This window comes from Mesoplodon mirus (assembly GCF_964341445.2).
Source record: "Mesoplodon mirus genome assembly, chromosome: 5".
Classification (NCBI taxonomy): domain Eukaryota; kingdom Metazoa; phylum Chordata; class Mammalia; order Artiodactyla; family Ziphiidae; genus Mesoplodon; species Mesoplodon mirus.
In genome coordinates this window covers 134,140,584-134,158,787 of record NC_138980.1, presented here as the reverse complement: position 1 = coordinate 134,158,787, position 18,204 = coordinate 134,140,584, and positions in this window count along the sequence as shown.

Genomic DNA, 18,204 nt, shown 5'->3' with positions numbered 1-18,204 from the left:
ATAACCAGAAAATGGAAACAGTCCAAATGCCCATCAGCAAGTCAACAGATGAAGAAATTTTGGTGTATTCATGCAACGAAATGTTACCCAGAAGGAAAAGTAAATTAACCATGGATACACTCAGCAACATCGCTGAAACTTACAGATATTAAACTGAGCGACAGAAGCTAAGTATAAGAGAATACTTTTAAGTTCCATTTATATGAAGTTCTAGAACCAGAAAAATTGACCTGAGATGATAGAATATATAAAGGGGCTGATTCTGGGAGAAAGGGATTGCACAGAAAGTGATGTGAGTAATGGTTCTGGGATTATACAGATGTTCTCTTCTTTGTGGGTGATGGTTATGTGGTTGGACACGACTGTCAAAACTGAACACTAAAGAAATGGGCATTTTATTATATATAATATACACGATCATTTTAAAAAATCCAAATGCACTGCCTTCAGAAAGTCGGAGTTCCTCACCACTGGAAGGCTTCAAGCAAAGGCCAAGAGACGGAAACACTAAACTGGACAAGATACATGGATTTTGAACTTCAAAGTGCATTGGAATCACTTAGAGAGTTTGTCAAATATACAGAATCAAAGTATCCCAACTCCCAGAGATTCATTTAATAGGAATAAGATGGGACTCAGGTACCTTTATTTTTAATTGGCACCCACCCTTAAAAATTCTGAAAAATATGGGTCAGCTATTCATCTATCAATTCAAGAAGCAATGAAAGGACAGTCAGGAATAACTACCTTTCACAATTTTCAATACTCCTATTTCTAAATTTAAAGAAGGAAATCATGATGAAAAATATGGTTGATGTGTTCTATAGATGGACACACTTCAGTATATTATTATGAAATATATTAAATAAGTACGTTTTATTCATTATTTTCAATCAAGGCAATTTAAAATTTGTTCTCTTTTGTTCCCCATATCTATTTATTTGATACATTTCAGAAAGTTACATAATCTTAACAATAAAGGGATCAATGCCAGTTTTTCAGGAAACAACAAACAAAAATGTGAGCAAACCTGTAAAGACTTGCTAAACCTACACACTCAGTTTATTTTCAAATGAGTGGCTTCTACTACACATATACCGATTTGATATCTATCAGGCTGTGTATTTTTATTTTACATTAATTACCCTAATTTTAATAGTATTCTCATGTAAACACAAAGCCAAAAAAACAAACAAACAAAAAAACAAAACACAGATAAGGGCAAAAGAAAAGACTGTTAGGGGTATTATATTTTCTCTTTGTGAACCTTACAGAGATCTGTCTTGTATACATAATCCTAGAATACAGAGGAAGGGAGGTTGACTACTCGGAAGGTAACTTGAGCTGTCTTGAAGAAGTGGTGGTTTGGACAAGGGGAAAAGTCATTTCAAGTAGTGGAAAGAGCATGAACTAAAGTGTAAGAAATGGAAAATATCGCTACGGCAATTATAGATTTGGTATGATGAAAGATGTGTTCTGAGGAGTGAAGGTGAGGGGGACACTCAAGGAGTTTAAGCAATGAAACAATATGATAAAAATTTGATGTGTAATAAATCCCACTCTGTGGCATTGTGAAGAATAAATTGGAAGTATAACAGGGAAGAGCTAAATTGGACTCCACATTGGATCTGTTTCTTTGACTTTAACCTTTGCTTTTCATTGCTTTTGTTATTATAATCATACATAATGGCCTGCCTCAGGGAACCCTGCCTACCCGTGAATGGCTGCAAGAAAAAAGAAAAACTAACAGAGCCCCTTACCAAGGCTGGTCATTCCAGGAGATATTTTGCAAGACTAATGGCCCTTTTACTTTACTTCCTCACCGCCTCTCCCTCTCTGATTCTATAAAAGAAACTGGCATCCACACCCAGATAAGATGGTTTTTCAGAGACACTAGTCTGCCATCTTCTTGGTCTGCCGGCACTGAATAAAGTCTTATTCCCTGCCTCAACACCTCGTCTCCGATTCACTGGCCTGTCATGCAGCGAGCAGAGCGAGGTTAGACTCAGTAACAGAACGTGTGTGGCAGAGATAAGACATGCGGCAGAGAGCTTTATGGTTCAAGTGACAAATGATAAGGAGGCAGTCCTATGAAAGGTGAATAGGAGGAACAAAATTGCATAGATTTTTAAGAGACTGTATATGAAAAGTAAAGGTTATGAAGCAGTCCAAAATGAGGGCTGGAGACGGAATGAATCGAAGGATCAGAAATGAAATGCAATAGCGGATTTGGTGTGCACAGATGGGGAAGAAAGTAAAGATTAGTTTCAAACATACTTGTATTTGCTACCATAGCCATGCTGTTCCAGCAAGCTGTTAGAAATTGAGATAAGAATTTAAGAAATGAGGTCCCTACGATCCACATAATGTTGTTTCTGGAAAAGGTTTTCTGACAAAAACAAAGAATGACAATCAATTCATTAGTAGGGATGAGAGTTGTGGTTCAAAACAGAGAGGAGCATCCTTAGCTCAGGAGAGGAGACTAAGGCATTTCACTAAGTTTATAGTGGTAACGTTCTGTCCTAGGTGAATATCCACACTTGGGAAGCTAATAGGATTTCTACAAGGGCGAAGACTCAACAAATAAAAATGCAGCTCATATTAACACATTAATCCCAATAAACTATGACCAAGAGACTGATTCTCGATTGAACAGAAACAAAATGAAAGAAGAAAACTGAAGGACCTGAAGGTAACTTTTCTCAAAGGGCAGATGAAAGTAATAAAGTTTAAAATTGTACAATAAGAAAGATTAGCAAGAAACTTAGCAAGCCATGTCTCAAAATGAAGGATAATCAGTAGTTATGATGCTTCTACACACAAAATACATTCTGGGGCCAGACAAAGACTTTTAAAATCAAAATCATTGAAATAAGAATAAGCTATTATCTATTTTACTTATGTGAGGTTTATGACTTCTATATATGAAAATAATCTCTATGTCTCCCCTCAAATGTTGTTTTGTAAGTAATCCCCACTGACTTTTCCTTCTGTTCTACATCTTTTTCAATACATATTCTTTTTGATCCCTAAATGAAAGATAAAGGTTTAAAGAATATTAAAGTGATGTGCTTTTACTGTTTGATTAAGGTGAACGTCATATTTGAACCAAAGTTCTTCCAGGTACTGAGTCTAACAATTTATTTTTATTACAAAGTGGTCAGATTTAAAAAATTGTTATGATAAGGATTTATTTTGAATGAAATGAAAGTTATATTTTCTTTTTAAAGGCTAGTAAAATCAAACTTCACACTGCAGTATTTGGTTTAGTTTTTAGATTTTCCAAACCTGTTCACTTATTTTCAAAGAAATATTCAATGATAGAGCAATAGTTAAACTCTATGCAAAATATGCAGTGTAGTGTAAACATGAGAAGAGTAATAGACAAAAGTTATTGAAAAGTTATAGATCCTTGGCTATGTGGAATCATTTTCAGAATTATCCATTAACTATAGTTTAGCTGGAATGTTTTCTGGTTCAGTTAAGATCTGAGAAGCAATTAAATAAGCATAACTTTTTTCAAGTCAAGGATGATAGTATTTAAATCTTAGCGATCAGTAATGACTTCTGTCTTCAGATTAAGGACACTTCGGTTAAAAAAAATTTTTTTTTTTTTTACAATGGCAATAAGGAAAAGTCATCTGCTAAAGGAATTGTGTGCTTTCAAGTCAGGGAAGAAAAAATCAAAACACAAAACAAAAGCCTTGGAGTTTAACAGTTAAAAAAAAAATGCTCACATGGCTTTCCTGGTGGCGCAGTGGTTGGGAGTCTGCCTGCCAATGCAGGGGACGCGGGTTCGTGCCCCGGTCCGGGAGGATCCCACGTGCCGCGGAGTGGCTGGGCCCGTGAGTCATGGCCGCTGGGCCTGCGTGTCTGGAGCCTGTGCTCCGCAACGGGAGAGACCACAGCAGGGAGAGGCCCGCGTACCACACACACACACACACAAATTGCTGACAAGTTTAACTGCAGTGGTTCAAATAATGCTAATAGAATACATCATTACCATACCTATTATAGCTGCATAGACACACATCTCACTAAATAATATTGAGTGATGCAGCCCTTAATGTTTGCAGTCATTTCAGAATTGCATCTGAAAATAGTCTTTAGAATTTTAAAATAGGACAAAAGGAGGTATTAAAAGTAAACTGTTTTGTGAAAACTATTTAAATTTGTGTTGTATCCTAAAAAAATAAATACTAAAAAATATCGTTTCCTCAATGCCATTCTCCTCTCACAAACAGGTGCGTTTATCAATATCAGTACATGACTGATTTTTAGTTGTGCAATTGAGGAGTAAGTACTGCTCACACATGAAACAATGGAAGTTAAGCCTGCCTGCTAATTTTACCTTTCTGAAAGTGTCAGATGACTAAGGACACAAAGTGAAGAAACATTCAGCAGAAACCAAAGATGAGGCAGAGAAAAACTGAGCCCTCGTCATGGTTAATGTAGTCTCTGACTTGCTGAGAGCCTCAGTTTTCTCCGGTACCACCTTCACCAAGGCGGGGGCAGATTGCTGGTAAGAGTGAATTATAATGGCCACAGGCATCTCCTAGTTCTGCACAGCTTTCAATTGGTGGATAATTGCTTTGGGGATAAAACACAGACTAAAATTTCCAGCTTTCTGAATTCAAATAGTTGAGAGTTCTGTTTTCCTCAGAGTAATGCTTACTAGCTACTTTAAAATACAAAGTCTTAGTAGCTTAGTATTAGTATACAATACATATATGTTTATTTTTCACTCACATTATAGCCCAGTGTGGGTTAGCGGCTCTCCTGGGCATCCCCAATTCAACAAGTGCAGCTCTGCCATCCTAGGGACTTTTGATTCCAACCAGAGGAATGGGGGAAGGTAGTGACAGTGAGAGCATGAGTGAGAGAGAGCAGTGTGGATAATAGCACATGGGGTTTCATAAGGCTGAATGTGGCATATACAGTGGTTCTGTATCACATCCATTGGACAGACCATAGTCACATGGCTCTCATCTGACTAGAAGGAAGGTTAGTAAATATAGTCTTCCTGTGTTTCCAGAAGAAAAATGAAAATGGCTTTCTGAACATACATTATTTCTGCCACTTTTAAAAAAAGCAAAACTAAATCTAAATTCCTTTAAAAGCCTACATGCTTTTAATGCTGATGAGATGTTTGACGAATTTATGAACTTGAATGTTGATACTGCTATTAGGTATATCTTGAGACTAAATTCTCATTGCATAGCCACCACTATTCCAGACAAAACTGGCCAAAGTAAAGCAGAAATAAGTGCTATAAAACCTGAGTATTTATGATGGGGGTAGAAGTGGTGGTGAAGGAACCAGCAAAGAAGTTACACTAATATAGTTGGTATGAACTCTAAAAGTTTCTGTTAATATTTTCTTTCCTTAGTATATCTTATCTTTAGATTGATTATTATTAGATTGATTAAAACACAGTGTCTTTGCAGAAAGAAACTGGTAAATTAATCATTTATCATTCTAAATATCTAGTGAACATGAGCATACTCCCTCATTACTTGATTTCTTTTGTTCTTCCTTTCACTTTCATTTTCTGTTCTTATTTTTGCCCCCAAGTAAGCATTCTTTTACACCCATCTTGTATGATGCAATATGTGCTGTTGATACCATGACACTCCCATTAAATTTTCTCACATATTCTGAACTCATTTTACTGGATATTCCGTTCTAGCCCCTGGGGCACCCTACAGAACAGTACTGAATGAAGCTGGCTCTCCAAAATCCCTTTAATATTATACCATGGGGCATGGATTATTCACCAGTCACTTGAGAGAATTATTCCCCTTTGCCTCTTAAATTCAGTAAAACAGAATGCTGTCAATCATTTGATACTCCATGCAAATACCAGGGAACAGACTGAAGCTCATGAGATTTTCTTCTCAAAGACTCAAACCATTGGATTAAGAAATTAAATCTCTTTCATGTGAACTTAGATATTCCCTTTGGCAGATGACATAAAAAGACATAGGAATAAACTCAGAGACATCACCATGCATGTGAACAAGGATCATTACATGGTAAAGAAATGAAAGAGAAATAGAAACTTCAACATACCAACCTATGTTTATCAAGCCTATCACCTGCTATTTAAACCTGAGTTAAAATTCTTAATGCTTGGGAAGTTATACAATATTAAAATGTAAAAAAATAGAATTCTGTTTTCTGGCCCAGGATGTAAGGATCTTGGAAATTGTCACTCCAGTATTCACAACAAGAAAGAAAATCTGAACAAACAAAATCAACAACTTGTCTTAGAGCCATCAGAGAATTGAGGTCACAGGGCAAAATACTACTCCCCAAATTGGAGAGACAAACAAGAATATACAGAGAATAACAGTTTACTGGAGCAGAATCCCAGGAGTGAAACCCACCAAGGGAGCCAGTACCAGGGTAGGGAAATTTAAACTGTAAGTAACTAAGTGCTAGTCTCAGTGTTGACAGGCTTGAAAATTAAAACTCTGGGGGTTGGGGGAGGGCAGTCTTAGGAGAAACTTCACACTGTTGTGATTTTACCTCTAAGAGCCCCACCAAGTTCTCATAGTAAAGATCAGGAAAAAATTCCCTCATGATTTTGGCAGAGGGAGGGAAAAAGTCACCACATGAAGTACACCCAGAGTATTCTGTTCTTCTTACCAAGGCCTGCCCTCAAAAGAAACTATTCTATCAGAGCTTAAGTGGTGACTGGGGTTTTACCAGAGCTTAACCCATCTAGGGGAAGAGAAACTCCAACCCTCTGTAGTTTTGTATATGGAGGAAGGAAAGTATAACTCCAGCCACATCTAGCTTTCTTGTCTCATCTATGGAGGTGGGGATGGGGGTGGGGTGTTGGGAAACAGTTGTGAAAGTCACAACTCAGGGTCATAGAGTCACTAAAAGACTAATACCCAATCATAGGACTACAGAATGCTGTCGTAGACAGCTTGGGCTGCTATAACAAAAAGTTCAGACTGGATAGCACATAAGCAACAGAAATTTATTTCTCACAGTTCTGGAGGCTAGGAAGTCCAAGGTTATGGCAAAGGTAATACACTGCCTGGTTTAGAGATGCCTGTCTTCTGTGTCCTCACATGGCTGAAGGGGTGAGAGAGCTTTCTGTGGTGTCTCCTATAAAAGCACTAATATCCTTCATGAGGACTTCACCTCATGATCTAATCATCCCTGTTTTGCTGCATTCCTAGGGGAAGTTGAGCGTAGCATCCTCCTACTCTGCCATCTTTATCCCACTGCTCTATTTTTATTAATTAATTTAGCAAATAACAATTTGTTCAAAATAATAATGGCAACCATATATTCCATGAATACAGCTCATGGATAAGTGAAATAAATGACAGGAATGAGAGGAAGAAATTGGGAATATTCTGTTATCTTCACTACCTGTGAAGTGGTATAGTGTTATTTGAGAGTATACTTGGATTACTTATAAATGTATGTATCAAACTCCAGGGCAGTGACTAAAATAAATTTTTAAAGTATAATTGATATGGTAAGAGAGGAGAGAAAATGAAATTATATAAAATGCTCAGTTAAAATCAGAGAAGTCAGGTGAAGAGTGGAAAACAAAACAAACAAAGAACAAGGGCACAAAATAAAAATAGTAATAAATACGGTCTATATTAAACCATACCAATAATCATTTTAAACAGCCATGGCCTAAATACACCAATGAAAATGACAGATAATTTACAGGTGGATAAAAAAAAGATCCAACTATATATTTTCTACAAAAAATCGACCATAAATATAGAGACTGATAGATTAAACCTAAAGGGATGGAGACAGATATACCAGGCTAACACTGATCAAAGAAGCAGGAATAGCTACATTAATTTCATACAAAGCAGACTTCAGAGTAAGGAAAATTACCAGGGATAAAGTGGACCACTAATTAATGTTAAAAAGGGCAATTACCAAGGAGACATAATAACAATTTGATGTGTAGGCAATGAACAATAAAATATCAAAATATGTGAGGCAAAAACTAATAGAACTGCAGGGAGAAATAGATGAATCTACTATTATGGTTGGAGACTTCAACACTCCCCTAACAGTAATTGATATGACAACTTGATATCATTCTAAAAATTGTAACATATATGATTTTTTTTGTTCATATCTAAAAATCTTTGCCAAAATAGGTCAAATTTTCCTTAATGCTTTCCTCTATAAATTTTATAAATTCACACTTTGTATTTAGGTCTACAATCCATTATTTAAATTTAGGTCTATGATGCATTATTTACATTTAGGTATATGAGGCATTTTTTTAATAATGCAGGAAATATGAGGTGTTTCATTGTTTGCATATTTTGTCCTTGTATATTGTGACACTGTAAATTATAGTTTTCATAGGCTTTTCTAGAATCTTTTGGATTACCTGCATAAACAATCATGTTTTCTTCAAATACATATTTTATCCCGTTAATCCCTATGCTTTTTACCTCTTTTTCTTGCCTTTTTGCAAAGGCTAGGGCAGCTGGTAAAAAGATGAATAGGAAGGAGTGTTTAGGGCTGACATCCTTGCTTTATTCCTGATGTTAAGAGAAAAGCAGTCAGCTTTTCCATAATCAGTTTGATGCTAGTGATAGTTTTTTATAGATATATTTTATTTATTAAAGGAAATTCCTTCCCATTCCTAGTTTGCATAGTTTTTATCAGCAATAAATGCTAAATTTTGACATGTGATTTTTCTGCATCTAGTATGATGATCATTTTTTAAATTTTGTTAATTAATATAGCAGATTGCATTGATTGATTTTCAAATGTTGAATGAATCCTACCTTCCTGGGACAAACCTTACCTCATTACAATGTATTTTTTTATAGGGTAATAGGTACAGACGTTTGTATGAGTAGTTATGCTAATTTAGCTAGCAGTTAGGCTCTGTTTGATGTTTGTTGTAGCTGTAGGCCCCAAAGGCTGCAAGTTCCTGGTGTGAGCTTGTTTCATCCACCTCTCTTGTCCTTGGGGTTTCCCTTTGTAGTGTTCTCACAGAGAATGTGTCTACAAGCGCTTTCATCTGTAACCACTGTTGTTATTAATGGGGGCTTCTTAGGCTGGTGGTAGATGTGATGGAAGAGGTGTTCCCTATTCTTTTAAAGAAGTCTCATTCTTACAATGGGCCTTTCTTGGGAGTGTGACCTTTTTCAGTGTGTCTGGCCCTCTCAGGGATAAAACTTTTTCCTCCCTGTCCCCTAATTTCTTCTCTGGCTACAGCATTCCCATTCTATTTTTTTGAAGCTCTCTTCCCTGTTGACTATAGATTTGATTAGTTTACTTTTTTATTTATTTTTTTAAACTTAGGTAAGACTGGAAAGCAGGAGTGGACTGGAAAAGGGTTGTGGTTGCCTTTGCCCACCGGGGATGTTTCAGAATTATCCTCTGGTGAAATTATTCCCCTGATTATAAGACCTTTGTAAGGGTCTAATAGGGTTCAGGGACAGTTATTCTTCCTCCCCCCGTACTGAGTTCACATGGAGATTTTTCTGGAACCCTCTCTTTGAGAATATGGCAAGGTTCCTGGAGGAAAAACCTGAAAAAGTGTGGGACTGCCTTTTGACTGTAGCCTTTAGAAGCTTCTCACTCTCATTCTAGGCCTTTCTCAGTCCCCTGCAAGTATTTAAAATTACTATTCAAGGTTCCTAATAGCTTCAGTTACTATTTGACATTTATTTACTTAAACATACGTACAATCATATATATATGTATATATATGTGCACACACACATAAATATCAAGGTAAAAATGTTTATAAGAATATGTCACAATAATTAAAAAAACCAATAAATAGCTATTACTGAAGTATCTAAAAAAAGTGAAGATAAAACCATGTTTTGGATTAAAAAGTAACAATTTTAATCATAATCAGGTTTTCCTGAAGCTAAGGAAATTTTAAATTAGAACACTAAATTGTAAAGTATAAAAGCAAAGAATATTTTAACTGGCTTATGATCAGATACTAATAGAAAGTAAAAAAAAAAAAATCAGGTAGTGACACATTTTATTTTTTCCCAACAAATATAAAAATGAAGCAAACAAAAAATAACTTAGAAGGTTTTTCTAAATAAAAAAATTATCTTAGGGTTACCAGGATGCATTCCTCATTAAGAATTTCAAAGCATCTTAGAGCAAGAAAAACATTTCATCCAGTAAGATTATATTTAACCTAATAAGAGTGCTTCTACCATGGCTTAGCAATTAGGAAAGAGAAAGATATGTAAGATATTCATCTAAGAAAGATATTGATCTAAGAGAAAGATATGTAAAAGAGATTTTATATTTTACATTATTATGAGTGCTTAAATGTCTTCTCTCAACCATATTTCCAGGTTTTGGAGGAGAAAGAAACTGATATTTGAGACATAGAGCACTTTATAAAAACATCCTCTAGAATGGATTCCAAATATTTATCTGAAATTACTATAGTCATAATTAACCTGTAATGCAAAATATTTTAGTAGTTTTTCATTTATTAACAAGAGACTAGTCTACTTTATTGAAGTTATTGCTCTAATAAGTTCAATCAAATAGATTAAGCTTTGTGAGGCCAATAAAGGAAAACAAAATAAATATGAAGAAAAGAAATGGCAATGTAATGTGGATATAACTAAAACTAAAGAGTAAATTTTAACAGATTATAGGAAAATATTTTGTGCAATGGAAAAAAGTTTGGTTTTTTTTTTTTTAATTTCACTGAATAAAATAAGCATGTGGAATCAAGGAGGAGTTTTAGTTTTGAATTCTGTAATTCTTTTGGAAAAAGTACAAAATGATGTAAGAATAAAAAATACTATATTTTTAATAAAACAAGGAGACAGAGAAACCCTTCAAACCCTGAGTGATGTTTAAGGACTACAAAAGCCAGACAAACAGCAAGTTCACAAATTTTCTTGACCTCTATCACAGTGCTGAGGACTTAGAATACTCAACTAGTATTCTAAAAGGGACAGGAGTCTGCAGGGAGGGATAAGACATGATTACTAGCTTACTGGGTGAAGAAACAGCCAGAGACCAATAAGAAGTGTTCAGCTAGTGATGGCAAATTAGTGGAAATTGAGTGTGCTTTGTGAGAGATGGTAAGTCCCCTGGGAAAGCAAAATTAGGTGGTTTGTACCCTCTTACAGGCTTTTTCTCCAACAAACCCATCTCGTGTCCACAGAAAATTTGACAGAGTACTAAGAAAGTCTCTCTTACAGTGCAGAATGGAATTAGGAAAACAGAAATCATACAAAGTATTTTCCCTGGTCATAATGGAATGAAAATATAGAAATCAATAACAGAAAGACATGTGGAAAATTCCCAAACATTTGGAAATTAAGCACCATACTTTTAAATAACCCATTGGTTTGAAAAGAAATTAAAATATATTTTGAACTATGTAAGAAGCATTATGAAGCATATCAAACAGCAGATACAGAAAAAAAACAGGGCTTGGCAGGAAATTTATAGCATTACATGCTGATGTTAGAAAATATAAATACTTCTCAAATCAGTAATCTAAAATTTCAGCTAATAAATTAGAAAAAGAAAAGCAAACAGCACATTAACAAAAGAGAATAAGAAAGATAATAGCAGAAATCAATAAAATTAAAAACAGTAAAACAATAAAAATGTCAATAAAATTGATGAACCTAAAAACTTGTTCTTTAAAAAGATCAATTCAATTTATAAACCTCTATCTAATAGATGCATGAAGAACAAAAGGTAGAAAAAATATTTATATACATACAGAAATGAAAGAAACTTGATATTAGCTATATATCAGGTTAAACTGTAGAAGTTCTATGACTGAATTTTCTGTTTCTATGACTTTTTACTTCTGAAATTTTTCTGTATTTAGATATTGACATTTTCACCCTTCAGACTAACTAGTACAGAAATTGTAAGTTGGTTTGAATAAGTTAACTACAGTTTTATATATTGACCTTTGTAATGCCTATGCATCAGCATGAATGTTATTTTATTGGAATAAATAAAACGTACCTTACAAGTGACAACAAATCACACCCTCATACTGTGATGCTACAATTTTTCCTCTTTGTTTTGACTTTTGCAGAAATAAAGATGAAAGAACAAATGAATATTCCATACTATAAACCTGCCATTCTCCATGTAAACAAACCCAGCTCTTTCATGGATCTTTCTGCTCCAGCGAGTGTTTACTGAAGTATACTAATGGCCATTAACCACTCTCCTCCAACCACAGCTTTGCTCATTTCTTTCACATACTCCTGTACTTAACTTATTATATTCATTTATTTAATTAAATTACTTTTTGAGCCACTACTTTTGCAAGACAGTGGAAATAAAATATTAAACACAGCAGACATGGTTCTTGCCATCGTGTCATGAGTTTGTGTCCTGCCCAAAAGATATGTTAAAAATAGGTGGAGAGGGCTTCCCTGATGGTGCAGTGGTTGAGAGTCTGCCTGCCGATGCAGGGGACACGGGTTCGTGCCCCGGTCCGGGAGGATCCCACATGCTACGGAGCGGCTGGGTCCATGAGCCATGGCCGCTGAGCCTGCGCTTCCGGAGCCTGTGCTCCGCAACGGGAGAGGCCACAACAGTGAGAGGCCCACGTATTGCAAAAAAAAAAAAAAGGTGGAGAATCAACAGATGAATGGATAAATACACTATGTATATGCATATAATGCAATAGTATTTAGCCTTAAAAATGGAGGAAATTCTGACAGAGCATGGATGAAACTTAAAGACATTACGCTAAGCAAAATAAACCAGTCCCTAAAGGACAAATACTATATAACTCCTATTATTATGAGGAACCTAGAGTAGTCAAATTTATAGAGGCGGAAAGTAGAATGGTGGTCGTCGGAAGCTGGGAGAATGAGATGCTATTAATAGGTAAAGAATTTTAGTTTTGCAAGATGCAATGTCTGAGCAACGTCTGTTAATAAATAAGTTGCATTAAAAAAAATAAGTTGGTTGCAAGATTTTTCTCCCAATAAATATTAGCATACAGAAAATAGAGAAATAGAAAGTCACTTGCCTACAAAATATTTAATCATATTTTCAATAATTAATATTTTGTATTAGTGCAAAAATGAAATGAGATCAATGGAATGCAAGCTTTATTACAGATTTTAGTATATATAAAATCTTAATATGTGATAAAGGAGGCATTTAAAAAGGATTGAATTATTAAATATATTATGTTGGGAAAATTATTCAGCTTTTGTTGGGGGAGGGGTGTCAATTAAGATTGTCCCCTGCTCAACATGCAAAGATATATAGCAGACAAAATTAAATAGTAATGTGGGAAATAAAATGTAGAAGGAAATTAATAGAAGAAAAACTGATATTTTTTTTTAGGGAATAAAGGATTTTATGAGATTAGAAATGAGAGTAAGGGCTCACACCTGAATCAGAAAAAAATAAGATGGCACACTTAAATAGCTCACAAAACTGAAAAAGCCGACTACACTTAGAACTTTGGCTGATCTACTTAGAAGTCTACGGAAATCCACTAAAAACGTAGAGATTCATGAAATACAGGTCTTTTTGGACAGATCAAGTGAAAAAGGCAAGGTAATATGGGTGTATAGTAAATGAAAGCTGAAACAGAAGGAATCTGTGACTAAACAGTTACTCAGCACAGTTTTATTTCAGTTTTTTTAAATTAAAAACAATTATTTCTCTTCAAGAGAGCTGAGAGTGCCTCAAAGTTTTTGCATTACTGAAAGTATGCAAATTATTTTGATGCTGTTGCTCTTGGTCATAAACACTTCAAAGCATGTTCTTTAATATCAAGCCTGTCATTCCTAAGCAATCTATTTTGAGCTAAAAAATAAACTGTGAGCATATAAGGCATTTACTGGAAAATAGGGCAAAATAACGACAAGTGTAATGAGTATAGGAAAGAACTGACCCACTTTCAACAAATAGAAACTTTACTTCTACTCCTAACTGAATTCAGGACAAGGTTTGGTCAAAAATCTGTGTGCTTTTCTAGGGCGGGAGTCCAAGCAGCTTTACAGAACATAACAGAAAGCAACATTCTTGATGCGAGGTTCACTTGGATACTTGGTAACCACTTCCTAAAACAATGTTTTCCAAACTGTAGGTCAAAACCCACTAGTGGATTATGAAGTCCATCACAATATGGATTTCAACCAGCATTTAAAAAAAATAAAATAGAATAAAAATAAGGAAAATGTAAATATAATAGATTATATTTGAATGTATCATTCATAGTAAGATGTACTATTTGTTAAAGTTTAACATACTTTTATTAAAGGTGATACATTCAGATATCATCTATCTTATTCTGCACACACACACAGGGTTGTGCATGCACATGTGCATCTCTGCTAGGTTCTCAGTGTGAAATACATTTCCTATTGTGGATCAGTCAAAAATTTTGAAATCCACTGTCTGAGAACCCACTATCCTATATGAATGGATTTTAACTGATCAAGGATAGTAGTATGTATTTACGTGTGTGTGTATGTATGGCCATGTGAACTTATGTAGGAGGAGATTTGCAAAAATCAAGATCTAGATCATGTAATGGGATAGATGGGAGTCTGGATATATAAAGAGAGACTATGGGTCAAAACCTATTAGTTATATATAGACAGAGAGCATGATACTCTACACTGGAGGACTTCTTGGTTCTGCTACTTGGAATAAATATTTTAACCTGTCTAAATTATCATGTTTCAACTGTAAGCATGTTGAAAGCAAGTTTTAACAGTTTATATATACTATCATAGACACAACATCTGCTATAAGATAGTTAATGATGGTGTTCAATTGCTCAATCTTCCTGCAGAAACTGTGGGCAGCAGTGAGCTGGACTGCACTGATCTTTCCCCTTTTACAACCTTTATCTATGTAGGCCAAAATGAACCCTTACTTCAGTTTCATAAAATACTATGATTAATTTATTTTTTAAGTTCTGTTAGAAATGTCCCAGTCTACTAAGATCCTTGTTCTTATTGGCACTGAGAACTTTTATCACAAAACTCCAAAATCCTCCTCAGAGGCATCCACTGCTATACCCACAATGCATACACGCTGGTCTTGGATGTCTTAGGTGAGTATTGCCTGGGTTCCAGAAGAGGCAGAGCACGAACCATGGAAGGCAAGTGGCAGGTGGGTTGAAAACAATGCTTGTGCACAACAAAATGGTTAAAAGCATGAACTCAGAGCTTGTTTACAACTCCACAACCTTCCAGCTGGTCAACCTTGGGCAGAATAGTCTCTCTGTGCCTTAATTTTCTTATTGGTAAATGGTGATAATAATAACTACCTTAGGGAGTTACTGTGAAAATATGGTGAATATGCATATATATTTTTTCCACCACATAAACACACACAGACACTAAGAGCATCTACTACCAATATTAAGCTCTAACATACATAGCTTATCATTATTATTATTGGCTCGGGAAGAGAGTGTGTGACTAAAAATCAGAAATGTCTAATATTTCCCCCACAGCTTTTAAAATTTCAGACCATAAATAAATACTTGTATCACCAACCACATTGAGGAAATATGAACCCCCCCAAACTTTTGAGATACTTATTGTGATTTGGGCCATATACACTGCCCCATCATAATAAAACATTGTTATCAGTAGTTGAGACTTTTCTCTCTGCCAGATATTGTATCAAAGGTTTTAAATCTATCTTCATAAAATCTACACTGTAGATAATGTATCACTATTTTACAGATGGACACTTTTCATGTAGAACTTTAAAGTCTTATTTTATTTTGTTTTCAAAACAACTCAAGATAGGCACCCTAATTTAGAGAAGAGATTAAGTGACTAGGCCAAGGTCTGCAAATAAATTAGCCAAACTGGGATTCAAATCTCAGTCTCTGGTTCTGGGCCTTCTTGCTTCTACTTTTTCCACATCACTTCATAATCAAAGTTGCTTTGCCTCAGTTAGAACATAGAACCTTGTCTCCCATATAACAGGTATAGTATCTCCTGGCCTTTGACGGTTTCTGTACATGACAGACCCTGAAGTCTATGCCAGAAGAGCTGACCAAAAGGTTGATTCAGGCCAGTTTTCCAAGCCATTTTTCTAAGAAGGTGGGCAGGGTGTGGACTCCAGGAAGTCAGGTAAAGAGGTATTAGTAGAGAGGAAGTGGCCAAGATTTGGGGGAGCAGAGTAGGACTGCCACATTGCACAATTCCAGGGCATGCTACTCATATAGTAGTTTATTACAAGGACATAGAAGATGACCCTGAAGCAGAAGTCTTCCCAGAACTACTCATGGGTCTACTGATAAGTCAGGCTCCTGACTGACTGAAGCAGGGACAGAGTTCCTGGGATTGCTTCACTGATTTGTTCAGAGTGGCATATCCAACTGCTTTGAACCATAATACTAAAGGCAAACATTTGTATTATGTTTATGACTTGCTAGGCACTGTTATAAGAGCTTTAGACAGCTGAATACATTTAAACTTAACAAAAGCCCTGTAAGCATAGTATCACTGTATCACTATTTTACAGATAGGAGAGTTGAGATATAGAGAGGTTAAAGCAACTTGCCCAAAGTCACACAGATGTGCCCTCCATCTCTGGAATCTCACCCCAGCTGGGGCACAGTCAGCCGTAAGCATGCCTGGCCCACCATAAAGGCGAGAGACGCCACCCACTTTCAGCACAGGTAGCAGACATAGGAATAGAAAAAAGAGGCTTATCCTCAGACATCCTGAAAGCTATCAGCCCCTTTAACTAGGGAGAAATGCAGTAAATCATAGAAGGAAAGAGCCCTCATTATACACCAAAATTTGTGTAAGAATGGATTAAGCAATAAACACTCTCTCCCAGACTGCTGACTATTTCATACTTGCTCCAAATCCAGTGATTCCATTTGCTTTATAATCTTCCAGATTTTAACTTGGTTGGGACAGATATTCAAGTCTCATAAACTTTTACTGGCTCCATTTACCAGTGAGCTTAACTGTATGCACAAGGAGACCACTTGTAGCACCAGGGCATGTAAGCAGCTATTATCATTGCAAATCACTAACAAGAACACTGGCTTCAGTAGCGAAGACATGGCATGAAGCCATACCTAGGACTAAGCTTTGACTGATAGCTGTGACTTTGTCCAGCACAGTGGTAAAATCATGATTTTCTCAACCTTTCATTAAAATGCTAGGCTGAAGACAAAACTGCATGATTATATAGTTAATATAATATCTTCTTAGGGTGCTCAAGAGTTTATTGTTTTATTTTATTTTTGTTTTTTTTAATGTCAACTAAGTAAAAGACATAGCTTGATTCCATTGATGTGAGTACAAAAATGAGCAAAACTAATCTAAGCTGATAGAAGGCAGAATAGTGATTATTCACTGGAAGCACAGGGGGACCTCCAGAGTCCTGGTAATATTCAGGTTCTTGATCTGGCTGCTGGTTCCATGTGCATGTTCAGGTTGTGAAAATTATCAAGCTATATACTGATGAAATATATGCTTATCCCTATGTATAATATATATCAAATATATTTTAAGAAAAAAATTAAATTGCATTACAAACTATAACTGGATAAAAGAGTAAATTCAGATGAACACAGACTACTGTTTTGCTTATAATGAAATCACTTGTTCAGTACATGTCAGTTGATGACAATGGTAATCACTGACACTTTGCAAAAAAGCAAATAACCATTCACCTGAGCTATGGAAATATTGATTGGAGTGTTTAATATTCGAGCAAAAAAATTTTTTTGATGATAAGTAAGTTTTATTGAACATTTGCTATAGGCTATGTTATTTAAAAAGTGTTTTTTTATTTGAAATATAGTTGAGGTACAATATTATATAAGTTACAGATGTATAATATACTAATTCACAAATTTTAAATACTCAATTTATAGTTATTATAAAATATTGGCTATATTCCTTGTGTTGTCCAATATATCCTTGTAGCTTTTTTTTTTTTTTTTTTTGGCGGCACGTGGGCCTCTCACTGCTGTGGCTTCTCCCGTTGTGGCCTCTCCCCTTGCGGAACACAGGCTCCAGACGTGCAGGCCCAGCAGCCATGGCCCACGGGTCCAGCTGCTCCATGGCACGCGGGATCCTCCTGGACCAGGGCACGAACCCGTGTCCCCTGCATCGGCAGGCAGACTCCCAACCACTGTGCCACCAAGGAAGCCCTCCTTGTGGCTTACTGTGTACACAATAGCTTGTATCTCTTAATCCCTTACCC